We start from the raw sequence: 26,961 nt of genomic DNA, 5'->3' as shown, positions 1-26,961 counted from the left end.
GATGAGTGGCAGGGAGGCAAGAGTGTGGAGCAATAATAAATATGAGAGGAAAGCAAGGTAGTAATCAATTGCTTAGTAGCATGAAACGTGAGAAAAGGGTCCGCTTTACAGATGTTATAAAGTTGGAAGTGACTGGAACAAGCGGAGTTGGAAATGTGTAAGGAGAGAGCCAAGAAGACGCCCAGATTTTGAGTGAATGGAGAAAAGGACGGGGGTGGGGAGGGGATTGGAAGGAGAGGGGACAGAGGGTTGAATGGTGGAGGCAGGGAGGAATCAGTTCAGTTTTTGAAGCGTTAAGGTGTAAAAAGTGTGTTCATTCAAGATTGGATTGCAAGGAGACAGTCTGAGGTATAGTAGTATGGAGAGAATGAGAAAATCTGTGGCCTTCTTTAGCCACTGGATGTTTTTTCCAGGACTGTGGTCCGTGTGAAACCAGTTCTAGCTGGCATATGCAGATGGCTGTGCGGTACTGGTAGGGAGTTTTTCTTAAGTCCACCCAAAGGACTTTATAAGACTCTCTACTTGGCAATACAGAGCTCCAACTTCTAGTAGAAGTCTGTACCTCTCAAGGTAATGGTAGTGTAGCAGAGCAGCCAGGCTTTTATTAGAAGGGAGAGGGCTGTGGGAAGGTACAAAGGACTTGTAGCATATATATGGTCCAAAGAAACACTTACACATTTAATTGTTTATATTTCTGAGGCTTATGGGTCTGCTTAGATCACATGCTAAGCATAGGCTGACAACTAGTGGTAGTTACAGAGTATGACCTGATTTGTTTTCGAAACTCAGACGTCGACTGGGCATGTTAGTAATACTATCCCTAGTGTGATGTTTGGTGTACCCATAGTCCTTCACACGTCAAGGTCCCTCAGATTGTTTTCCTCCATCGTGGTCAGTTGCTCATTGCAGAGTTTCTTTCTGGTTAGCACCTTTTGATTAGACAAAGTTTAACTTTAGATTTTCTATCCATCATCTGCCCGCTCCACTGCCAACTGCTTTGGCGGCTTTCGACGGACGGCTCCATCGTCGACGCTCCACTGTCTTGACGAACTAAGACTGCGGCCTACACAGGCCTCAGCCCTTCACAGTAGGGATAGTGGGGGGGGAACTCGTATACTTTGTACCCTTTTAGAGAATGCCTCTTCTGACCCCTTATCTTCCCTTTTGTCTCTGCCCTTTCCATTAGCAACGGAAAAGACTCCTTTTTAAATTTTGCCCTTCCTGCAACAGGAAATTCCCTTGGAAGGACACACAACGTGTGCAATCACTGTCCGCCAAGTCACCCCCTCCTGAGAAAAAATGTCATGCAGCCTTTTCTGTCCAAAACCCCCAAAGGACTGCACTGTCAGACCAAATGCTAGGCCGCTCACGCCATGCAGGCTGAGGCCTCCATAGATGTGGCGGGGGAATCCAACGAGGGTACCCTCAACTTCCTTACTGACACCAAAGGCGATTGTGTTTTGATGGAATCCCATTTGTGGGCCCCGGGCTCCAATAAGCAGGCCAGCGGGCCTGTGACTGAGGCATCAACTGGCAGCTCAGGCACACACACTTCCCGCTACACTAAATGCACATCCCACAGCCGACCGCCGATTGTGTCGTCGACCGTTGAGAGCCAAACAGTGTCAAAGTAGAGGTCCTCTAAATCATCCCTGTCCTCTGGGCCATCACGCTCGCTGCACGACAGGCCTCCGAAACAGGCGCCGAAAGCAGTTTCAGACACATCGCTCAAAAAAAGCCTTCATTTCACGTGCAAAAGGACATGCGTCGAAAGAACAAGTTACTTATCAACTGTAACGTTTATTTGACTGGATATTCCTCCCACATATTCCTCATCGCCCCTCCCTTCCTTCCCCGCAGTAAAACTTTCCTTGTAGTTGCAGTCTGCACTCCCTCAAGAGTAGTAACCGTCTCATCCTGCACAATAGTAAACTCTTCAAAACGGAACTGAGCAACGGATGCTGCGTGCAACTATTTATACCAGTGATGACGTCGAGTCTGAGGCCTTCGAGGGACAACAACTCGACAGTCATCGACGCACAGCGCTCTCTACCGAAAAAAGTTTCCGGAGCAGCAAGCTGGATATGGGAATATCAAAGATAAGGAATACGTGGGAGGAACATCCAGTCGAAAAAAGTTAGTTGGTAAGTAACTTGTTCATTGAATCCCTTCCAAGCTGGTTACAAATCACGTCGCTACGGGCGTTGGAGGTTACCTCCTACGAATGTTTTTGGCATCTAATGGCAATAGTGCATTTTAAACCGCCTGGGGCCTGTTGCATTGGTGAAAAGTAGTCCGGAATAAGAATACAATTTTTCTGAAGGATTTGCAGCCTCTTTTCTCTGCCCAAAAGGGAATTGACACAAAACTTAGTGCCAAACACTGGTCAAAACTTTGAGCATTTGACAACAACTTCATTAACTGGCTTGTTAATTTAAAAGTATCACCAGTAACCTAATTTGGATTTGAATAAAGGGCAAATAAATTAAGAAAAATGTTTCATGCATCTGCCTTATCTTCATTATCCATGTGCCAGATGGGCAGAGTATCAAACAATGACAATTGTTCCACTTGGTCACTATGTAATAATAAATATTGGTTACACTAAAAGTAATATTTCTGATAAATATAACGCTTGATGGTATGAAACATTAACCTCACTTGTACAAAAAGCAGTGCATGCAAATTTGTTAATAACGGAAAGTAGGGTATGCATGCCACTTATTTGTCCATTATGCTCCTACTAGTTGTACAAAGTAAGTTTTCTCTGGGACCCAAACACAGGAACATGGTCAATTTATTTTGATCATTAATATATTAGTCATCTGAGCAAAGTATCTGAAGATGACCGGCTTTTAACAATGATTCTGGTATAATAAGTCAGGAAATGTACAGAAAAATAATTTTCATGGTGGTAAGAAACTCGCATCTTGCAGCTACAAAACTAAGCCAACTGGAACCACAGCATACTCATTGTCCAGCATTCTCGCACTGTTTAAGACTTTGTCCAGACTATACTGCTACTGAGGTCTCATCCCTTCAGTACCTCACTCTAGGCCTCCGCACCATAAACCAGAGCAGCTGGTGAGCAACACTTAATTGTGCCGCGAGCAACATGTTTCTCCCGAGCTACTCTTTGGGGATCACGGATCTAGTGGTTGTTTCGCTAACCCTGGTACAGGCTGTTCGCTGGTGGTCCAGGGACAACCTGCTAAAAGAAAAACAGTTTTGAGTTCCACCAGATCCTATCTACAGACACCTCAAATGCCGGATGGGGGCTGGGGGCCTCCACTTCCTCCACCCCATGGCCAATGGACACACGCTACAGCCCAAAAAACATCAACTTCCTAGAACTTCTGGCAGTTCTCAAGGCTCTTCAAGCTTTTCAGCAACATCTTTCAAATCAAACGGTGCAAGTCCTCATCGGCAGCGCCTATGTTCTACATAAACAAGCAGGCAGGAACACACTCTGTCCAAACTATCCTAGCAAATATGGAAGTGGGCACTCAAGCGGAACCTGTTCCTAACCTATCAAAATGTTCCAGGGGAACTCAAGGCTCTGGCAGACTCTTTAAGCAGCTACCCTCTACCAAAAGAACACGAGTGGCAACTCAACAAAGATATCCTAGACAGTCTTCTCCCAATAGGGTCATCCCCCTTTAGATTTGTTTGCTACAAACCTAAACGCGCAATGCATAGACTTCGCGTCCAGGTTTCCCCAACCGGGGTCCAAGACGAACTCCCTATGGATGAACTGGTCAGAGAAATTTGCTTGCGCTTTTCCTCTCATGCCACTCCTCAGCTGGATTGTGCACAAGATGTACCAGGAACAAGCGACTCTAATCCTGGTGTCTCCTATGTGGGTGAGACAACCTTGGTTTCCACATCTGCTCAAACTAGCGATGTGCGACCCAATCAAGCTCCTGTGCCCCTACAACATGCTAACAGAACACAAGGGAGCATCCCTCCACCCTCAGTCTATGAACTTGCCAGCTTGGGTCCTGAAGTCATTTAATTTGTCCACTTAAATCTTCCACAAAGGTGTATGGATATCCTAAAGGAGGCACGGAAACCCAACACCAGGCACTGCTATTTCAACAAGTGGAAGAGATTTGTGATATGGTGCTGGTCACAAACCTTAAACCCAATTGAATCTTCCCCAGCTAACATTTTATATTACATGCTTTACCAAGTAGACACCGGCCTAGTATTCAACTCCATCAAAGTACACCTGGCGGCTCTGCCAGCTTACACCACTTCACAAAACAAGGTGTCCTGGTGGAAAGTTCCTGTCATTAAAACATTAATGGAAGGGGTAAAGAGGCTATACCCTCCCATCTCCAACCCTCACCGGGTTGGGATCTTAATGCCATTCTCTCCAAGCTCATGGGTCTGCCTGTTTGAGCTGATGCAGAAGGCCAGCCTGAAACATTTGATGTACAAAACTGCATTCCTACTAGCCATCACCTCTATAAGACGAGTACGGACAAAGCCTGCAGCTCACCGACAAGACCCTTTCTTCATGATCCACAAAGACAAGGTTGTCTTCGGAACACAACCTAGGTTTTCACCCAAGTTCATTTCAAAGTTCCATATTAATCCATTGAACTCCCTACCTTCTTTCAAAATCCATCTAATTCAGATGAAAGAAGCCTTTATACACTTGATGTACGCAGGGAAGTCTCTTACTAGCTGAACAAAACTAAACCCCTAAGGAAAACAGACCAACTCTTTGATTCCATAGCACTTGGGGAGGTGGGGGGGGATTTAGAGAGAGTGATCACATCAGATCGCCATCTCCAAATGGATAGTCCAGTGCATATAGCTCTGCAATTGTATATCCAAAGTTTTTTTTTTACCTTTCACTCCCAGGGCTCACTCTACCAGAGGTAACCAAGCTACCTTAGCGTTCATTGCAAACGTCTCTCTAGATGCCATTTGCAAAGCTGCTACATGATATGATATATGATGGGTTATTTTTAACGCGCGTAATACCCATAGGTTTGTAAGCGCGGACCTGGTGATCGAACCTGCGTTGCTCTGTGTAGTCTTGCTTCCAAGGCAAGCGCGTTACCCCTTGAGCTATCCTCCCGAGACATGGAGTTACATTCATATTTCACACAGCATTATTGCATTGACACACTATCTAAAGCAGATTCACAGGTCGGTCAAGCGGTTCAAAAATATCTATTTGCCGCTGTACCTTTTCACATTCCACCTCCTTCTGCAGATACTGCTTGCTAATCTAAGCAGATCCACAAGCCTCAGAAGGGATAAATTACTCACTGTAATCGTATTTCTGATGCTTGTATCTGCTTAGATTCACATGTGCCCAACCTTCCTCCCGTACTGGAATCGAAGGCGCGTAGATGTGTTCTGGTTTATCACTGTTTCTGCTTTATCACATCTGTACTCGTGCTACACTACATGCAACCTCCTGTCAGAAACAATCTGCGGGACCTCGACGCGTGAAGGACCATGGGTACAGTACACGTCACACTACGGATAGTATTACTAACACTCCCTGTCGACGTCAGATTTTGACTTTCGAAAACAAATCTTGTAATACTCTGCAACTACCACTAGATGTTGAACTATGCAGAGCATGTGAATCTAAGCAGATGTAAGCATCAGAAATATGGTTCCGGTGAGTAATGTATCCCTTCTGATGCTTGTATCTGCTTAGATTCCAATGTGCCCACCCTTCCTCCCCTTTTGGAGTCGATGGTGCATAGATGTTTCTTGCTCTATCGCTATTTTCTGCTTTATTACTCCTGTACTCACGCTACACTTCATGCAACCTCATGTCAGAAACCAAACAATCTGAGGGAACCCGACGTGTGAGGCACCATGGTACCGTGGACGTCACACTAGGGGATAGTATTACTAACACGCCCAGTGGATGTCAGTTTTTGACTTTCGGAAACAAACCTTTTAATACACTGCGACTACCACTAGATGACGGCCTATGCATAGAATATGAATCCAAGAAGATACAAGCCATGTTAAGATGCTCAACCCATAGGAAGAGAACTTTTTGGCCGGCATATATATATTTGGCGCAGTTTAACAAATCCTCATCAAATCTTTCAAAACTGGTATGGCCACCTCTGAATGATTATGCAGTTTGTGGTTTCATCAAGGGGAGGAGGGGGTGGTTCCAAAAACCTTTGAAATGTCCTCATAGACCTAATGGATTTATTTTTTTTGCTCTGGCCTACAGCCCAAACAGCTGGATAGATTTGCACCAAATGTGCCGGAGCAGCAGCGGCTTGGGCCCGAAGGCGTCCCTTTGCAAATTTGGTGTACATCTGTCCAGCAGTTGTTTGTATTTTCTTTTTTTTTTTGAAATGGCTAAAAAGTAGGTCCAACAACAATTTTTAAATCTGGGTCGGATCCGCCGACTCCTTTCCTGATTCGGCGTCCGCGGACACCCTTGTTCCAATCTGAGAGCAGCGTAACGTTCACCGACATCAAGCGCGCACGTTGATTGGTCAATTTAAAAACATGGAATGTGTCAATACTTTTGAAATGGACGCCATGTTGGATTCGCAGACTGTGCCATTAGTCTGCGAACATCGTAGTAAAAATATATTTAAAAAAAGAAAAATCTTACACTTGTTAAACTAATTCAACAATCTCTTCGGAGGTGAAGGATGGGATAGGGCCATAGAAAGCCAGAAAATCGGTTGTTTCTTCTACGAAGCCCGCGAACATCTCTGGGGTCTTCGCAAACTTGATAAAAGTTTGAGGAGATCAGCATATTTCTGCCTTGTAGGGTCAGTGAAATGCTGTTTTTGGATGGCTTATAACTTTGGCCCCACTCGGTGAAACTACATGGAATTTTGCAATATTATTGAAGACGTGACCCCGAACAGTTCTGAATAGTTTGGGGACAGAGGGTCCCAAAATATTATAAAGGCTTATAAATGTGGTGCTGTTTGACAAATCTACACATGTTTGCATAATGATTTGAGACCCCAATTCGAATAGTTTTGCAATGTCTGGTGGGATTTTGTCAAGAGGGGGTGTCAACATTTTCAGATGGGTTATTTCTCGGACAATCTGACTACTTGCATGACCACGAGTGACCAGCAATGCAGTTAAAGTGGCCATTGCCACCAGGGGACGGCTATATGGTGAAGGTTTTCAAAATCTGGATACGTCGCCATGGATTCTGGGGATTGGCCATGGCTGCAAGCCATGAGCACTGGCGATTGGTCACATTATGAGTCTATAGTGGACACCGAACTAGGATGCAGGGTAGATGCAGTGTATAACAGGGGGGGTAGGGGTTTTGAAGGGGCTGGGTCATGGGTCAGCCTCATGCCCTATCCAATTAAACCATGGCTTGTATGCACTGCGGATAACGACACACATCATTATGCATTGCAGGAAATAGGCTTGTTAAAGGACGTTTAACATCATGAAACATTTTCTCTCATAACCTAGATAATTCACTGAAAGGTTTTTTTAAAATTGACGTTCTGGTTAAGATATACGAATAAAAACCTATTAAATTATATGTAGTATAGCCGCGTGAAGTCCCCCAGCTTACAATTAATACTGTCACTGCAAAAACACAACCACCCCAGATATGTGATGTCATCTTTGTTGTCCTGGATGTTGGTGTTAGCCGTGCATGGCGGTGGCGCAAATTAGGGTTGCATAGCTTACCATAACTGGCACAGTTCTTTATTTTTCTTTTATTTTTTACTTGTTACCATAAGAAACATTTTTCCTGAATTTGATAGGTTTTTTGTGTGCACCTTAACCATAACGTCCCTTTTAACAAAGATTTTTACTGAAAATATTTGATCAAGCAACCAGTAGGTTTGCGAAACGCGTTGTTCACTTTTTAGTCTGTCTACTTTTTAAAATACATCAAGCAGTTTTGGAGAATTTATTTATCTGCATCACACGGAGAACCACTTTGGAGTGCAAATCCCCAGCGATTGCGGCTGACATCTAGTGGTAGCTGCAGAGTATTATATTTTTTGTTTTCAAAACTCAAAGGGACGTCAACAGGGCATGCCAGTAATACCATCCCTAGTGTGATGTCTACTGTGCCTATGGTCCTTAACCCGTCTAGGTCCCTCAGATTGTGTTTTTCCACCATCATAGTCTGACTCGTATTGCAGTTCCTTTTTCTGGCTGACGCCTTTACTTGTAACACGTTTTAAAGTTGGACTTTCTTTCTGTCCATCTCCGGCGACAGCTTTCGAGGACAAGACCATTCGTCGATGACGACTCCGCTCTCGACAAACTTTGTCTGCGGCCTACTTGGGCCCTGTACAGTAGGGAGAGTGGGGGGGGGGCATTTTCCATGTCGCTTGGAGAATGCATATTCCCCCTATACTTCCTTGTATTCCACCAGGCTGCCATCTTTACACACTATGTAAAATACTTTTTAAATTCTGTCCTTCCTGTAACAGGAAATTTCCCTGGAAGGATTCACACCTAGTGTGTAACCTTTGCCTCCCTAGGGACCACCGTGCAAGTCATGCAAACTGTTTCAGCCAAAATCTATAAAGGTCCGGAAATCTAAACGCTGGGCCCACTACGCCCGTGGGCGATCGGGACCCGATATATTCCTGCATGCGAGCCCCCGACTCCAACAGGCAGGCTGGCGGTTCTGCTAGGTAGACACCAGGCAGGCTCAAGCACTTCCATTACACACCACACATCCCCCCCCATGGCCGACAGTCGACCACGTCGTCGACCGATAAGCCACACACAGTGTCGAAGGGAAGGTCTGAAAAATCCCTGTCCTCTCGCCCAACGCAGTCGCTATCATCACAGGACAGACCCATGATTCAGATGCCGAAGTCTGTTTCGGACACTGCAACCAAATCTGGAAAGTCCTCTGGTTCTGGCGACCATGCGTCGAAAGATGCGTCGACGGCCCCTGCAAAAATTTAAAAACAAGTGATTTAATTAAGAAACACGTCAGACACCCTGCTCAAGGCAAGGACATCAAACTCAAAATCCTCAACGCCCCATGCCTCAAAATCACAAAGTTCAAAGAGTAGGGATTATTCTGCCCCTAAAGACACTTTCAGGGGCAATGCATCACAAACAGCCCCCTGCTTCAGAGCCTCTGCCTGCACCTATTCCCTCAGTGTTACCAAGCTCCTCCCAGTGGACCCCAAGAACAGTTTAACAGGGTAATGAGGAGAATGTCTAGTTTTAATTTCTTTGATCAACACTCAGATCAACTTACCAACCTTCAGGGGCCCCCCCTCAAGGCAAAGCAGCTAACAAGCAGCCCGACACCAAAAAAGCCTGCCTGGACGCAACACAAACCTATACTTCTACCTATCAGGACGTGACTGACGAGACACATTTTTACGACACTCAAGTTTCCCAAGACCCTGGCCCTTTAGCAGACCCGGAAGACAAAGGGAAAATGAGGTGGGGTGGGGAGGGGGGGAGAGACGCGCAGATCAATGCTATGAAAACGATGTATACATTATTCAATCCCCAGACCATATCGACCAACCAGTGGCTGATTCCCTGGTTGACAATCAGCTGCAGTACAATGACCTTCTTTTAAAAGCTGTAGAACACTTTTCAATTGATACCCAGGAAGCTCAAGTCGATAAGGACTTTGTAGAGGACATCCTTGGGGATAAGATATCTGCAGCACAGTTCATCCCACTGCTTCAATTTGTCCAAGGGTGCATTCAGCCTGCTCTACTTAGCCCCCTTTCTGACAAGGGCAGTCGACTTGCGCATCGAAAAAATATTTAGATCAGACCCATTGTACATTAGGGGGCAGCAAAAGCTGACTCTCTAGTAGTCACCACCAAGAGAGCAGGAACACCGAAACCCCTCCTGACGAGGAGAGGAAAGAAATGTCTTTCTTGGGTCAGGAAAGTCCATAAAAGGTGATGCACTTGCCCAGGAACGCTGTGGCCCTAGCGGTCTAGTGATGTTTTGTGTGCGTGGCCCAGGAAGCTGGCTGGGACTATCTAGTCCCAGTACACATCACTGGTGCCAGAAAGTCTGCTTCATTTGAAGAATTTATATAGCACTAAACCTAGCGGAATAAACTGCTTCAGTGCACAGATGATATAGAAGACTGACTCCAAGACTGTCCTTCAACTATGATCTAAAATGGAGGAAGAAGGCTAATCTGTGCTCACCACTCAGCTGAACAAAAATGTTTTAATGATTTACGATATCAAAGTAGTCCTGTTATGTTTCGAAGTTCCCATGGCAAAGAGTTCCATAATCTAGGGCCATAGACCGTGAAAACCCGGTCCGCTCTGAAATCTCATTAGGAGGGTGGAACCACAAGCAGTAGCTTATCAGCTGGTTTTAGAGTCCGGCTTTGATGGTAACATTTAAGCTTTGCAGCTAGGTTTGACAATGCACAACCATGCCGACATCTTAACCCGGCAAACAATCTTAAAAATGATTCTTTCCTTCCCAGAGAGCCAGTGTAAAAATCTGCATAGGAATGAGATAGGGGTAGGTTTAGGTATAGTGGAGAGTTTCAGCTCAGATGGGACTACTCCATGTTGTGAGTGATTGATGAATGGAAAATGCTTTATTAGTGGGTTTCATTATCTTTACTAGTTTTACAACGGTGTCCTGAGAGGCGGGATTTAAATCAAATTGGTGGGGCCTCCCTTGGGTGCGGCAATGAGGCCTTGGGTGTAACGATCGAACTAGGATGGGTTAGTGCCTGGTTCAGATGCTGGTCAATTCTTTCCTGAATCTTGTCAATGTTATTAACAAAAAATGCATAGAAAGCGTTAGCTTGACATATAGGTGTGACAGCCCCTGAGGTGCAGCCGGGATGAAAAAGATTAGCAGTCAGAGAAAATGGTTCTCGTGGGCTGTCTGATGCCAAGGCAACATCATTTTTACATAACAAAATTAAAAGCTAGCAGCTTTGTAGCTTTTCAGTGCAATGTGTGCACTTCACGTAAAGGTAGTGCTTCTCTTCTTTCTCAAAACATGTTCCATTTGTATGTATTTTTTCCTCAATAACTATTGAATGAGTACCGGGGATTGGATATTTTCTTGGATACCCTTTCAACAAGTGGTGCATGTTAATTACATATTGAGTCGAACACCTCGAATCCCTTGACTAAAAAAAATTCTTTTCAGTTTAAGTGTGGGGTTAAAGGAGGCCTGAGAGTTCGCTAATTGTGTTTGTGGGATTGCCTGCAGATCTTTTATCCTACAATGGGTAAATTACTTTGTCGGATTATATATGGTAGTTTACCAAACGATGTGAGAGAAAATAAACTGGCAGTGGTCCGACCAAGAGTCTGGTTTTAGGCTAAGCATAACGAACCGCGAACCAAGATTGGGTCAAGGCAGTTGCCGCGTTGATGGGTGCGGGACACATTCAAGGGTCTCAAATAATGGCTATTCAGAATCTCACAAATCGGCTAATGTGGTGTCCTCCAGCCAGATACTAAACTCTGATCGCCAACTGCTGGTGCCTAATTCCAGTGTTAGATGAAGAAAGATCCAAACTGGACAATAACGTTTTGGCATGGCCTGGGTGTGGGGGAAATCTATAACCAGATATAAATGTAAAAGAGGTGGTCCAAACATTAATCTGTCCCAACAAAGGGGTTCCAAGTATGAGACCCTCGGACAGGATCTATAAATGACTGCAACCCCCCTTGTTTTGTGGTATGACTGACTTGAATTGGGTACTCTGGTGGTACTAACATGTGGTACATGGCCGGGAATGCATTGTTGAATCACGTTAAGTGATAAAGAGCATGTCTAGGCCAAATTCATCAATTACATTGTGAAGTTTGCCTGCGTGTGACACCGCTGACCTGGCGTTCGCTAAAGTGTCTTTTAAAGTGGTGTCGGCGCTGTGGCGTTTACTGTCTCCACTGGAGAAAATGCCACAATCCCGGAGACATGGATTTCATTTAATGCCCTTAATGTCATATGGCCAGGATAATGCTTAAGGGCCAGTAGTATATCCCTCGAATAACTGGCCAGGAGTTCAAGGGTAGTTTCCTCCAACCAATATTGAAAGGTAATTTACCAGACAATTCTGCCCAAAGCAATAAACCGACTTCCCAGTAAATAAGGGCAGCGCTCCCAGCAGAAGGTCCAGAACAGGCCAAAACAGGCTTCGTCTCAGCATCTGTTAAGGCCGGTGGGCCACTTGAGATGACGTCGCAGATGACGTCACCTGAAAGCGCAACCCAAAGAATGAAGGGACTTGTGGTGTCACAGTGCATAACCACAGGACTTGTTCAGCGTCTCATGAAAAGGTAATTTGCACTACAAATTCATTTCTGGTACCTAGTTCACTCACCCACACGTTAATTAAATTCAACGTCTATCTAAAACTGTATTCAAAATTTAAAAAGTTTAACATTGTAAGATTCTAAAATTCAAACCTACATCACATTCAATACAACAGATGCACTCAAAGCGGGCTGTGAGCCTTCTGGGGCGGATGTGAATGGTCAGATCCTTAACATTGGTGGTCTTGGACTTGCTTCCAGCTCGAATCTTGGATGAAAGGAGGACCTCTGCAGCTATTTTTCAGATCTACGTTGGAGCCAAGAATCTCTCTAATAAGAGCAGTCCGCTGAAGACGCGAAGAAGACTTGTGAAGTGGCCCAGCATCCCTTCATGTGCCTGCCTGGTGAATCTCTGCTCCGCTGCCTGATCTCTGAAGACCCCGAGCGGTGCTTCAGTCCTCAAACTAGTGGGACAAACTACTGTACATGCCTTCTGAAGGTTTCAGCCCTTCAGAGCATTCGGAATTGTCCCTGGACTGCCCAGTGCACTGACCAGCTCTTGTGAGCTACCTTGCCCGAACCATCGCCGTTCCGAGTTGAAGCCCGGAACTTTGGTAGTTACCAACCAGCTTGTGCCACAAGTTGCTTTCTTCCAAAATTTCAGCTTCCCACCTTCAAGGGAGCCCCTCTTGGAGCAGCTGCGTTCGCCTGCAAACAGTGATTGTGGCTGGAACTTGTATCCATCCATCCCGTGAAGTGTTCTTTGGAGGCCTGCATCGTTGGATTCTGCATTTATTCGCCGAAAATCTTTGCCTCTTGCATTTCCATTCAACTGTGAGAATCCTCGAATCCGCATCTCCTGGGCACCACTCACTGGAACAAACTGCAGAAGAGCGATTCTCCCCAGATGATCCACAACGACATCTTTGAAAAATTAGTCTGAGGTGGGGTAAGTAAGCATTAGTGTGCCTGTCCGGCATAGGATAACATTGGGAACAAGTCCCTTTGTCTCCATTCTACTCCCATTTGGTTGTCGAACCTGGGCTGGTATCCTGCCCCTGGGTTAGCCTTGGGTCTAGAAGAAACAGAACACTTACCTTTCGTTTGGTAAATAGTTTCAAACTATTTCAAAGTTATTTAACAATCTCCACCACACACTCGTTGCATCCTTTCTAAAGAACTTCTACTGGGAAACACACTGTTGAACCCTGTGACATTTGGGCATAAGGCGCTGTTCATCTTAGGGTGTGGGCTTTTCAAGCTAGGATATTTCTCGTGATTGGTTGCCATTGTTTAGTGCATCTAACTTACCTGCTTTGCTTCCTTATCTGATGTGTATATATGAACCTATTGTGTGTATATATATTAGTGTTGTGTGATAGTACCTGTTAGATTCATTTTCCAGTGTCCAGCAGGCCCAAAATAACTTTTCTTTTTATTTTTATAACTGTCTAAATTGAATTGGATGCCATACTGTGTGCACTCATTGAGGGCCCCTGACCCGCACTCACTCTTGAGAATAAGCCTTGACTGCTCGCCATTGTTACCTTGATTGTTTTGGCTAACCTCTGAGTTCACCGTTCATTATAAATCGGGTAGCTCCCTAACATCTGTCCACTTGGCCAGATTCCAGCAATCCATCTTATACCAGTACCTGTTCCATATTGGAAAAGGGGTGGTGCTTAAAAGCCATTTTTGAGCCTGCCCCAGAACCCCCTCAAGGAAGTTAAGTCATTGGACAAGGTAACTAACCATGCATAGGGTGAGGGTGGGGTATTTAAGGATATGTGAGTTGTTTGGGGTGGAGAGGAGGTGAAGAATGTGCAAGAGACGAGAGGCGTCAAAAGAAAGGAATGCAGAGAAGGGGTAGGTGGTGTTTGGATCTGTCTACGGGCCACAACCAAAAGGTTGCACCTGCGGATTCCTGTACAAAAAGCTGCATTCTGCAGGTGCAACCTTTTTGTTTGCAGCCCTCTACCGGTCCCCCTCACGCCCAGCCTATAACTGCTATGCCCACTTACCTGCTGCGGTCGGAGGCCTCCGGCCACCTGCTTCCCTGCTCCTTGTGCGCGCTGAATAGCGCGGCCCTGGAAGCCCGGGACACGGCACACTGCACTTTTGTATGTAACCTTTTTTTTTTTCCCCTGAGCTTCAATACCGCGCTATCCAGACTGCATGTTGGTTGTGTTTAAGAGTAAAGATTGTGTGGAATAGAGAGAGTAGAATATATTGGTAGTAGTAGTTGGCAATAGTGGTAATGAGTGTTAACAGTATTGGAAATTATAGTAGCGAGTGAAAGAGGTAGTTATGTTACATGGCATTTATATAGCGCTCTATATATCATTGGTATGACCTGAAAGCGCTGGTAAGTTGAACGCCCTCGGGAACCGTAGTTCTGGTCAGTAGAGAGAGATAGTGTCGTAGGGTGCGTGGGTGCACCAGATGTGCAGCTGTTGTAATTGCCGGATGGTAGCTGCATCCTAGAGTTGGGTGTGATGCTGAAGATATCGGTTGGATGTGTGCAGTCTGGTGGGTGGACACCCAGACTGGGCTCTGGCTGCATTAGGCCTGAAGGACGCATATGGAGCAACTAGGAATGTGCTCGGCTAGTTGCATTTTATTAGGGTGATGAGGTGTTCATGGGGTCGTATTCGTATATGAACAGCTAGGCTGAATTAATCGGGGGGGGGGGGGGAGGAGGTGTATAGCTGTGTTCTAGTTGAATGATGGTGTGTAGCAGAGAGTAAGCGTAGCAATGTGATATGATTGTCTTTAAGGAGCCCGAGACCAGGCACATGAACAGGATGGCAAGGAACAGAGGGACACATGGACACAGACAGGGGCTTGGGGGTTACAGTGACACGAGGGGGATACATATATATAGCAACTGCATCGGGAACAGGAAAGCAGAGTACATATTGATCCATCCGTTCCATCCATCAGTCCCATTCGTCTGTTCGATCTGTTTATATACATCCGTTCCATCTGTTATATACATCCGTTCCATCTGTTATATACATCCGTTCCATCTGTTATATACATCCGTTCCATCTGTTATATACATCCGTTCCATCTGTTATATACATCCGTTCCATCTGTTATATACATCTGTTCCATCCATTCCAGACATCTGTCCCATCCCTCCCTCTGTCCCATCCGTCCCTTGAATTCCATCCTTGCGTCCCATCCATCCACATCCGCACACTCGATCCATTAATTTCACATGCGTCCATCTGTTCGTTTCATTCATCTCCTCAATTCACTGCGTCAGTTTATTCAGTCCGTCATTCCATCCATCCCCTCCATCCATACCACCCATTCGATCTATCCATTTTGTCAGTCCATTCCCTCCATCTGTTCCATCAATCTGTCCACTCCTGTGGATGGGGTCAGAGGTCATTGTTCAGTGTTCAAACATGCTTGTCTAGAGCTGAATCAGAGGGAGAATTCAGTGAGGACATGGTAGAGGGTCCCAATGTGTATTTAGTCGTGTTGGGAGATATGGGAAGAGCCAGGTTTTTAATAGTTTGCAGAATGTCATATAGTCTTGGGTGTGTCAGATGTGAGGTGGAAGAGTTGCACAGAGTCGGGCCAATGCTGAGAATGAGGATCCTCCGTTCCTGACGGAGTTAGTGGTTGGGATCACTAAAAGGAGGGCAGAGCTTGATTTTTAGGGTGTGGGGTGGGAGGTAAGGGTTTAACTTATTTTGCAGGTATAGAGGGGCGGTCTTGTGCACAGCGCAATGAGTGATGCGCAGGGTTTTGAAAGTTGCCCTTCGTCCGACTGGGAGCCAGTGGAGGGTTCTAAGGGCTGGAGCGGTGTGGTCTCTTGGACCCAGGACTAGCAGCATTTTGAGCTCTTTGGAGTTTAAGGTGGTATGCTGGGACTCTAAGGTAAAGGCATTTGGCATACTCCAGTCTCGACATTACAATGGACATAACAGCGGCAAGTCTGTTTGGGAAGCAGAGGTAGGGGAAAAATGCACCTTAGAATTTTGAGATGGTAGTGATGTGATTTAGATATGTTGTTGATCTGTCGGGAGAGGGTTAGGCCAGAGTCCATAGTGCATCCAAGGTTTTTACTGTGACTGAGGTGGTTGGCCCATGGAAGGTGGCCAAGGGAGTGGGCGAGGTAGGAGCTCGGTGTTGCATGATTTCGGTTTTAGTGGGTTTTAAGAGGTGGTTTATAGTCATCCAACGATCTATCTAGGAAGCAGGCTGCGAGGTCGGGCTGAGAGTTGGAGTCTGAGTTGTGCAGTTTATGGATGATTTGGGTATAGTTGGTGTAGTTGTAGCACAAGATATCGTGCGTGTGGATGATTCCAGGGAGGGTGGACATATAGAGGTTGAATAGGAGAGCTGATAGACACGCACCTTGTGGTACTCCAATATTAACCGAGCGAGGAGCCGAGCCAAAAGGGGAGAGGAGGGTTATTTGTTTCCTGTTGTTGGAGGCTATCCATTTCAGAGCAGTTCCACGGATTCCTAGTGAGTGGAGGCGGTCGAGGAGGATTGAGTGGTTAATTGTGTCGAAGGCTGCAGACAGGTCGAGGAGAGATAGTGCAGCACATCCGGCAGAGTCTGAAGTGATCTTAAGATTGTCCCAGATTGAGGCCAGAGTGGTTTCGGTTCCATGTCGCGGTATGAAGCCTGATTGTGCGGGGTCAAGGAGGTTGTTGGATTCGACAAAGGCATTTAGTTGGGAGTATGCTGTTTGGTCGATGGGTTTTGCAAGGAATCTGGTGTTCGAGATGGGACGATAGCTTTTAGGGTCAAGGGGGGGGTCAAGGGATGGTTTTTTAAGAGGCTTGACCTGTGCAATTTTGAAGGCATCGGGAAATATTCCAGAGCTGAGGGAGTTATTTAGGATCATTCTGGCATGCCCTCCTGCGCAGGTGGACGAGAATATTTCTTTCAGGACTGAGGTGGGGCAGTGGTCTAGGGGTGAGCCAGAAAGTTTGGGAGCAGATGGGTCAAGAAATTCTTCTCTGGAGATGGGTTTGAAGCAGTCAAAGGTGGCTAGGGAGGGGGTTGCGGCGGCAGGGGGAGCGGTGGTTGTTGGATTGGTTGGTATTTGAGACGGGGGAAGAGGAGGGACAGTTTGTTAAGGGAAGTTGTTCTATCGACAGCAGTGGTGTAGAGGTGGAGGGAGGGAGTCGCAGAGTGATTGTGATGGGGTAGATTTGGAAGAGGTGCAGGTGGGTTTGACTAATTAGAATACGAATCTGTGGAGTTCTTTGCTGCGTTTTTCACAGTTGAGAATCCGATTGTTGTAGTGAGCTTTTTTAGCTTTCCGGATTTCTGCTTTGTAGTTGAGATGGTGCAAGGCGAAGGTGGATCTACTGAGACTGGTTGTTTCTGTTCGCCATTTGCGTACCAAGAAGTAATTTAGTTTTTTGGCATTCCTCAGTTCAGGGGTAAACCATTTGGGAAATGGTCCGAGGCGTGGGGGAGAGGGGCACGAGGGGGTGAGCAGAATTAGTGAATCATTGAGCCATGAGTCGGAGTCGATGGTTAGAGGTCTGTCCGAGGGGTTCTGTGGGAGGGTCTGAGAAGCTGGGCTTCAGCTAGGTCAGGGAAGATCTTTAGTTCCAGCATTTGTGGTGAAAGGGGGGGGAGGCGGGTTGAGGGGCAGGGGCTGGAGAAAGAGATGGCAAAGTGGTCGGACCAGATGAGTGGTAAGGGGGGGGGGTAGATGTATCAGTTCGTGGGAGCTGAAGATAGCATCTAGGGTGTGCCCTTTAGAATGGGTTGGACCGTTCATGTGAAGGGAGAGGTTGAGCGCATCAAGACTGTCGACCAGTGAGTCATGGGGTTGGTGGGAGATGTTCAACCAGATAATTAAGTGTCCTAAGAGTCAGGGAGGCGTGGTTTACTTGAATAGAGGCTACAGAGTCACAGAGGTTGGTTGTGAAGTGTCTGTCGTAACCAGGAGCTCTCTAGATGATTAGGAAGCAGTGGGAGAAATTCGGAGGTAATGAGAGTTTAACGAGGAGGGATTTGAATGATGGAATGTAATGTCTGAGAATCGATGAGTGCGACCGAGAAGTGAGATTTGAAAAGAACTGCAAGGTCGCCTTCTATTGAGGGGATGAGGGAGTAGCCGGGGGATGGGGGTTATGGCGGTTATGGGGGTGATGCCTCATGTGCAACAGGGGCCAAGTCGTCCGAGAACCAGGTTTCAGTGATAGACTAGGTCAGGTTTGTCAGAGGAGGGGAGGTCGAAGATGCTGTCTGTTTTTTCCCTATAGAGCGGGCATTGAAAAGGATGCACTTGACTTTGGAGTGGGGTGTGGTCATGGAGGTTGATTGGGGGGGGTTGTGAGTAAGAGGTGCATATGGGGGTGGTGGGGGCGTAAAGGGAGCAGTGGATTGGTCAGTGAGGTAGGGAGATGAGGGGTGGTGGGGAGGAAGGATGTCAGTAGGCTCGTGATGACGAACTATGGAGGCAGGTCTGTGGCGGCCGGGAAGAGTAGGCAGGTGGAGGAGGGTATGTGAGTGGTGTGGGTAGGGGATTAGGGGGTGCCAGCGAATGGACAGTCATTGGGCGAGAGGACGTTTGGGGGTGGGAGGGTCTCTGGTGAGTTGAAGGGTTGGGGGGGGTCTGGTGTGCAGGGCAAGAAGTCCAAGAGGGGGTGGAAGCTGGGCGAGGGCAGGGGTGAGTTTAGCAGGGATGGGGAGGGAGAGATTGGGAGGTTGGGTAGAAGTGATGAGGAGTGGATAGTTATGGATGCGGATCAGGGTCGTTTTCTACTTTTCAAGGGTTTCGAGAGGGTGGGTGGGTGAGTGGGGGGGCGGTTGGAGGGTGAAGGAGATGCAGCTACTGTTGCAATGGCGGAACGTGCTGCTTTTAGAGAGGGGAAGGGATATGGGGGGGATGTTGGCAGAGGTTGAATGGGCGGCGAGGAGGGTGGTTGTAGGTGTGGGGCTGCGCATTTCTGTGGTGGGATAGGGGATAGGGACTCTGAGGTATGGGTGGGGGAAAGGGGTGATTGCGGTTGGGAGGTAGGGATTGAAGGTGAGGGTTTGAGGTAATTGGAACGCCAGCAGGCTCCTCTGGCTTGGGAGTTCGATAGTGGGTGGGGGGGGGTCATGGCGGGGGCTATTAGGGAGTTCTGCATAGCGGTCAGTGGGAGGGTGTAGAGTCGTGGGTTTGGGTGTGAATGGAGGGGCTGTATGGGGTTCGAGAGAGGGAGGTGGTTAGCCCGCCAGAGTGTGGCTCTGACTTTCGAGTTTGATAGGGGGCGGGGTGTCGTGTCTAGGAGTAATGGGTATTTCTGAGAGGTGGTCAGAGGGCGTGTTGGGAGTGAAGAGTTTAGGTGGGAAGGGGAGGGGGGGTTTCGGCTTCTGAGGGGGGAGGTGGTTGGCGTGCCAGTCTGGCTATGATTTTAGGGTTGGATGCGGGGTGATGGTAGGAGGTTGGGCGAGTGGCGTTATGCTGAAGTAGGGTGGATTCCTAAGGGTGTGCTCAGGGAAGGAATGGTGGGGGGGAATCGTGAAGGTGGGTGCAAGTGTGCGGGTGACGAGCCACAGGGACCGACTGAGGACGGGAGCGAGGGAGAGCTGGGTTCTAGGGATCTAGACGGGTGTGAGGTGGATATTTGCGAGACGGGGTCACCATCTAGATGTGACGCAGTTTTGCTAGATAGAATTTGACGCAGTAAACTTTCAGTGCGCTATCTTGAGTGGGATAGGCTAAGAGGGTGGAATGTGACACTGTGACACAGTAGAGTACCACTCATTACACTTTCCAGTAGTCTTTTGGCGCACTATCTAGATGTGACAGTCCTAAGAGGCAGAGTACAACACAGTAAGCTTCAGTGTACTATCTAGATTTTACATGTTTGGTACATGCAAGCATTCACAGTACACAGGTAGGTTAATGTAGAGTGGCAGGGCTTTCTGGAGTGAAGTAATTGCTCCACTCCCCATCCGTGACACTTACTTTAGTGGTTGGTGTTGGTTGAGGGCTGGCCAATGGCTTCCCTGGCGTCTCCTGCTGACACTTTCTGGAGCCGCCTCTGGTGGAGCCACCTTTTGCCTCGGGCCCTTCGTCAGAGGGCTGCCCTGGAGAGGTCCCTTATGACCACAAGGCACTACCAATCTGCTGGCGAGGCCGGGCGGAAGGAGGAGGCGGGAACCAGGAAGTTGAAGCGGGAGGGAGGGAGAGGGAGACAGCTTGCAACGGGCCTCAGGGCAGCCAAAAGGCTAAAACTAGGTTGGATGGCCCAGAAGGGTCGAAATTACAGGAAACGCTGAACTGCTCAGCTACGGAATATCCAAGTAATTGTAAGTAGTAGTCGGCCGTAAAGGATACGATTGGACGTGGAAGAGGTAGTAGAGTGGTAGTTGATAGTCGGCCAGATTCTAGAAATCCATCTTAACGCTTGGTATCACTGGATCTTTAGGATGTGCATTTCCATATGCCAATCCATGTAAAGCACATGAAGTGACTGAGATCTGTTGTGGGCCAACATCACTATTGGTTCAAAGTCCTGCCGTGCTTTCTTCTGCACCCAGCATGTTCACCAAGCCGTTGGAAGTGTTGGCGGCTCGCCTCGAGAGAAGTCATCCATGTCTTTCCCTATTGCAAAGCTTCTGTTTTTGCTGACTAAGATCCTGACCTCGCCGTCCCAGTCCCTCTGTTTTTCATGGTGGGCTTGAACACTCGCCTGGGCAGCGCTTTTCTGCCTGAGGACAAAGTGGCAAACCTCTCCCAGATGGTTCAAGACCTCCAATCCCAGTGACCAGTTCATTCCTGTTATTTCTGGGTCTCAATGATCTCCTGTAAGCTGGTAGTTCCGGAGGCCGGACTGTACAGGAGATCTCTTCAGTGTATCCTATGTTACCAATGATCTCAGCTTCAAGGGGATATTTCAGATCTTGCAGGTATTGAGTTAAGTATCTCGAGACCCTGCATGGTGGTCCCAGGGAGACAACCTGTTGAACGGTGTTGCTTCAGCAACCCTTTCATCTGGTAATGGTGGCCACTAATGTGTCTCAACAGGGCTGGAGTGCTCCCCTTTCGGATCTGACCGTAATCTGTGGTCTCCCTCTGAGTCTCAGGAGTACAATCCAGCTGGCCCTGGTCAGCTTCCTTACCTCTGTGAAGTGCATGACTGTGACTAGGTAAATATTTTACCTTGTCCCTAGATGAAGGAGAATCTTTTTCCACTCACATAGTCTTTTACTCTTTTTATGGGTGACATTTTTATGTTTCAACATAGTATGATTGAAATTAGTTTTGTACAACATTTGGGCTTCGGCTGTTTTGCCCGCTCTGTGCTCCCCTGTTAATTTTCCTTTCATGTAGTTGGGTGAACTACAGTCCTCGAGTAGTAGAGGGATTTCTATCCCCCTTTAACTTTTATTTAGTGAGCCAGCACACTCCACCGTATGTGGAGTGCTGTGGGATACAATGTTATCCCCTTACCTGCAACCTCTGCAACTCATCCAAAACAGGACTGCAAGACTTGTCCTTGGCCTCAAGCCCAGGGATCGTATCTCTCCAGGACTAAAATCTCTGCACTGCTCCCAGTGGCAGAGAGGATTAAGTTCAAAACCCTCTGCATTGTCCACAAGGCCTTTTGGGGCCTGGGACCTCAATACCTTCAACTCTCTTCCTAAATATCTTCATTCTCAAGCTCTTCGCTCATCCGCCTCCAAGCAGCGAGTTGGCGGTAGATCTTTCTTCTGCTGAGGCCTCCCTCTGGAACAGCCTCACTAAAACTTGAGGAGAATCCTCTCCTGTTCCGGAAGCACCTCAAGACCTTCCTCTTTGCTTCTGCTTTCTCTCCTCCTCTCCCCTGCTAATCTCCTGGCTGAAGCTGAAACTGCACTGGTTACTTGGCTACCTTATGATCTCGGGCCCAGGTACCCTCCCCGCCAGTTGCACACATGCACTGCGCCCCCACCCCCCCCTGGTAACCCTTGAACTCAGACTGTTTCTGTATCCCTACAGCCCCTACTAGCACTTGACACCTGATGTCTGCACCTACCCTTGCACTTGCCACCAGCTGGCCGCACTTTTATTTATTGTCTTTATTTATTGTCTTATTTATTTGACTGTTATCCTATGTACTGCACTGCCCACTCCGCTTTCCCCCTGCACTTCTCCCATTACCCCCCCTCACCCTGTCTCCTGCACCAGCACAATATCAATGTCACCTGGCCTAGTAGGATCGTTGTCTGTCTTCCCTCCGTTTCCCCCTCCCTTGCCTCGTCGCGCTTGAAACACTTGTGTATAGGCACGTTATAAATGCCAAATCATACTTGTGACAATTTTGTTACAATTGCAAGTTTGCTTGAATGGCTGGTGGCAGTGGTTTTACCTTTATGACTTTTAGTCACTTGCTCGCAGGCTGTTAATTCAGCCTCGGTAAAGCACAGAAGGGCCACCATTTTTCTAAAATGGTGGGATCCTTCTTTTGTCACCATTTCTTGCTTGCTTGTAGTGTCTGAAGTCTTCCACTGCCATTCTAGGTAGGAACTACCTTGGCGGGAGTTTTTTCTTTGGCCGTAATCCTTGCTGACCCCGGTGAGATCCACTAGACCCAAGACCTGCATTTTGAGCCATCCCACGTCGTGCTGCGACCTTGCAGGGCTGCAATATCCTGGGACCTCGAGCAAAATCTCTTCCAGTGTCTGGTCTTCAGCCTTCATGACAAGGAATTCATTGACCAGGTTTTTGGCTGCAGATCTCCCCTGCTGCAAACTTCTTCTGTGGTGGCTGGGGTATTTACTTACCTTAAGCCTGTGATTTCTGTATAGCCTTGGGGGTGTTACTTTCAATGGGAGTCCTCTCATCCAGTTCACCCAGGCCCACTGCTGGAATCCTCCTAGGGTGTCTTCACAGAAGTCCCTGGACCCTAACTAACTCTAAAGTCAAATACTTCCTTGGTTGAAGAGACTTCCACTGTAACTCTGACTTTCCCCGCAAATTAACCCTATCTCACCCTGCCCACATCTGGCTCCTAGACCACTAGGGTCCCTCTTCTGCCTCTGAGAGAACTCTTGCAATAGACTAGGAAGGACTGGATAAGAAAATAATTCTCCCTTGAAAAGTATAACAAGTGTTTAAAGGTTACTTATTTGTGAAAGCGTTGGTTGGTCACTGCCCCTCAGAGTGAGCAGTTAAAGTCCTTACTTACCTTGAATGTGTTCTGCCATTCTGAAAAGTATATGTAAGGCTATATTAGCTGTGAATTGGTTATGCCTCTTTCCCAAAACAATGCTGTTGGCTTCACTTTACTATTTCTTTAAGAATAGTAGTGTACACGTTTACCAACTGGGTTTTGCTTCCCGTGACCTCCTGTATAGCCTGTCTAGAATAAGTCTGCCTTAGGTTTTACTTAACTTGAATAGCTGCGTGTCCTCCAAGTTAGTTATTGCCTACCTTAGTCTGTGTTCCACTGATCTGAAAAGCAACTGTAATTATATATTACACCAAAAGGTCTTATTCACCTGCTATAACTGTATGTTATCCTGAATGTAGTTAAGTTTATACTGTTCCTTGAATTTGTGTTTCACTATTCAGAAAGGTATCCTGGTAACATGGTTGGTTTACTAAGTGATTCCTTAAACTGAGTGCCACTGCATGACTGACGGTCTACTACCCTTGACTTACTGTAAAGTGATCTAAAAGTAACTTATGGTTTTAATCCCCATGAATATGTGTGTGCTATACTAAATGTTAAGGTCTAACTTCCCTAGAAATACTATTAGCTTTCTGAACAGGGTCTTTGATTTGGTCTGTGTACTTTAAAGCATTGTGTTGTGTTTTTATAAGGTGTTTGACTCTATGCCAAAGTACTTAAACCAAGACATAACTTGGCCTAATTGTGTTGGGTAATCTTTCTTTTTATAATATTTCGGGTTGTACTTGTTTCTGTTGAACCCTTGGTATAGTACACGTTCTTTGCTACTTTCTACAGTCCTCTCTCTGTCCTAAGATAATCCTGGCTGCTCGGTTTACGCTACCATATACTCGGGTGGTGCAGCCCTGTACTAAGAGTGGAGGTTTGTACTGTCTCAGTTGAAATGGTTTTACTGAGCCCTTAGTTGGATTTCAGAAAATCTGTTCTCAGTATTTTGAGAGGGCCACCGTGTTCTAGTGAACAGCAGTGAGGCACGAATCTGTGGAGTTCTTTGCTGCGTTTTTCACAGTTGAGAATCCGATTGTTGTAGTGAGCTTTTTTAGCTTTCCGGATTTCTGCTTTGTAGTTGAGATGGTGCAAGGCGAAGGTGGATCTACTGAGACTGGTTGTTTCTGTTCGCCATTTGCGTACCAAGAAGTAATTTAGTTTTTTGGCATTCCTCAGTTCAGGGGTAAACCATTTGGGAAATGGTCCGAGGCGTGGGGGAGAGGGGCACGAGGGGGTGAGCAGAATTAGTGAATCATTGAGCCATGAGTCGGAGTCGATGGTTAGAGGTCTGTCCGAGGGGTTCTGTGGGAGGGTCTGAGAAGCTGGGCTTCAGCTAGGTCAGGGAAGATCTTTAGTTCCAGCATTTGTGGTGAAAGGGGGGGGAGGCGGGTTGAGGGGCAGGGGCTGGAGAAAGAGATGGCAAAGTGGTCGGACCAGATGAGTGGTAAGGGGGGGGGGTAGATGTATCAGTTCGTGGGAGCTGAAGATAGCATCTAGGGTGTGCCCTTTAGAATGGGTTGGACCGTTCATGTGAAGGGAGAGGTTGAGCGCATCAAGACTGTCGACCAGTGAGTCATGGGGTTGGTGGGAGATGTTCAACCAGATAATTAAGTGTCCTAAGAGTCAGGGAGGCGTGGTTTACTTGAATAGAGGCTACAGAGTCACAGAGGTTGGTTGTGAAGTGTCTGTCGTAACCAGGAGCTCTCTAGATGATTAGGAAGCAGTGGGAGAAATTCGGAGGTAATGAGAGTTTAACGAGGAGGGATTTGAATGATGGAATGTAATGTCTGAGAATCGATGAGTGCGACCGAGAAGTGAGATTTGAAAAGAACTGCAAGGTCGCCTTCTATTGAGGGGATGAGGGAGTAGCCGGGGGATGGGGGTTATGGCGGTTATGGGGGTGATGCCTCATGTGCAACAGGGGCCAAGTCGTCCGAGAACCAGGTTTCAGTGATAGACTAGGTCAGGTTTGTCAGAGGAGGGGAGGTCGAAGATGCTGTCTGTTTTTTCCCTATAGAGCGGGCATTGAAAAGGATGCACTTGACTTTGGAGTGGGGTGTGGTCATGGAGGTTGATTGGGGGGGGTTGTGAGTAAGAGGTGCATATGGGGGTGGTGGGGGCGTAAAGGGAGCAGTGGATTGGTCAGTGAGGTAGGGAGATGAGGGGTGGTGGGGAGGAAGGATGTCAGTAGGCTCGTGATGACGAACTATGGAGGCAGGTCTGTGGCGGCCGGGAAGAGTAGGCAGGTGGAGGAGGGTATGTGAGTGGTGTGGGTAGGGGATTAGGGGGTGCCAGCGAATGGACAGTCATTGGGCGAGAGGACGTTTGGGGGTGGGAGGGTCTCTGGTGAGTTGAAGGGTTGGGGGGGGTCTGGTGTGCAGGGCAAGAAGTCCAAGAGGGGGTGGAAGCTGGGCGAGGGCAGGGGTGAGTTTAGCAGGGATGGGGAGGGAGAGATTGGGAGGTTGGGTAGAAGTGATGAGGAGTGGATAGTTATGGATGCGGATCAGGGTCGTTTTCTACTTTTCAAGGGTTTCGAGAGGGTGGGTGGGTGAGTGGGGGGGCGGTTGGAGGGTGAAGGAGATGCAGCTACTGTTGCAATGGCGGAACGTGCTGCTTTTAGAGAGGGGAAGGGATATGGGGGGGATGTTGGCAGAGGTTGAATGGGCGGCGAGGAGGGTGGTTGTAGGTGTGGGGCTGCGCATTTCTGTGGTGGGATAGGGGATAGGGACTCTGAGGTATGGGTGGGGGAAAGGGGTGATTGCGGTTGGGAGGTAGGGATTGAAGGTGAGGGTTTGAGGTAATTGGAACGCCAGCAGGCTCCTCTGGCTTGGGAGTTCGATAGTGGGTGGGGGGGGGTCATGGCGGGGGCTATTAGGGAGTTCTGCATAGCGGTCAGTGGGAGGGTGTAGAGTCGTGGGTTTGGGTGTGAATGGAGGGGCTGTATGGGGTTCGAGAGAGGGAGGTGGTTAGCCCGCCAGAGTGTGGCTCTGACTTTCGAGTTTGATAGGGGGCGGGGTGTCGTGTCTAGGAGTAATGGGTATTTCTGAGAGGTGGTCAGAGGGCGTGTTGGGAGTGAAGAGTTTAGGTGGGAAGGGGAGGGGGGGTTTCGGCTTCTGAGGGGGGAGGTGGTTGGCGTGCCAGTCTGGCTATGATTTTAGGGTTGGATGCGGGGTGATGGTAGGAGGTTGGGCGAGTGGCGTTATGCTGAAGTAGGGTGGATTCCTAAGGGTGTGCTCAGGGAAGGAATGGTGGGGGGGAATCGTGAAGGTGGGTGCAAGTGTGCGGGTGACGAGCCACAGGGACCGACTGAGGACGGGAGCGAGGGAGAGCTGGGTTCTAGGGATCTAGACGGGTGTGAGGTGGATATTTGCGAGACGGGGTCACCATCTAGATGTGACGCAGTTTTGCTAGATAGAATTTGACGCAGTAAACTTTCAGTGCGCTATCTTGAGTGGGATAGGCTAAGAGGGTGGAATGTGACACTGTGACACAGTAGAGTACCACTCATTACACTTTCCAGTAGTCTTTTGGCGCACTATCTAGATGTGACAGTCCTAAGAGGCAGAGTACAACACAGTAAG

At 47.6% G+C, this 26,961-nt stretch overlaps 1 protein-coding gene across 1 annotated transcript in view; it reads left to right on the top strand.

Moving 5' to 3' along the window:
• The window catches only part of GCN1 (GCN1 activator of EIF2AK4), a 1,783,851-nt gene that overhangs the window by 347,341 nt on the left and 1,409,549 nt on the right, over window positions 1-26,961 (top strand). The gene's annotated exons all lie outside the window — the stretch shown is intronic.

This window comes from Ambystoma mexicanum, chromosome 10 (genome assembly GCF_040938575.1).
Source record: "Ambystoma mexicanum isolate Mex_15411 chromosome 10, UKY_AmexF1_1, whole genome shotgun sequence".
Lineage (NCBI taxonomy): Eukaryota > Metazoa > Chordata > Amphibia > Caudata > Ambystomatidae > Ambystoma > Ambystoma mexicanum.
This window is presented reverse-complemented; position numbering and strand designations above follow the sequence as displayed.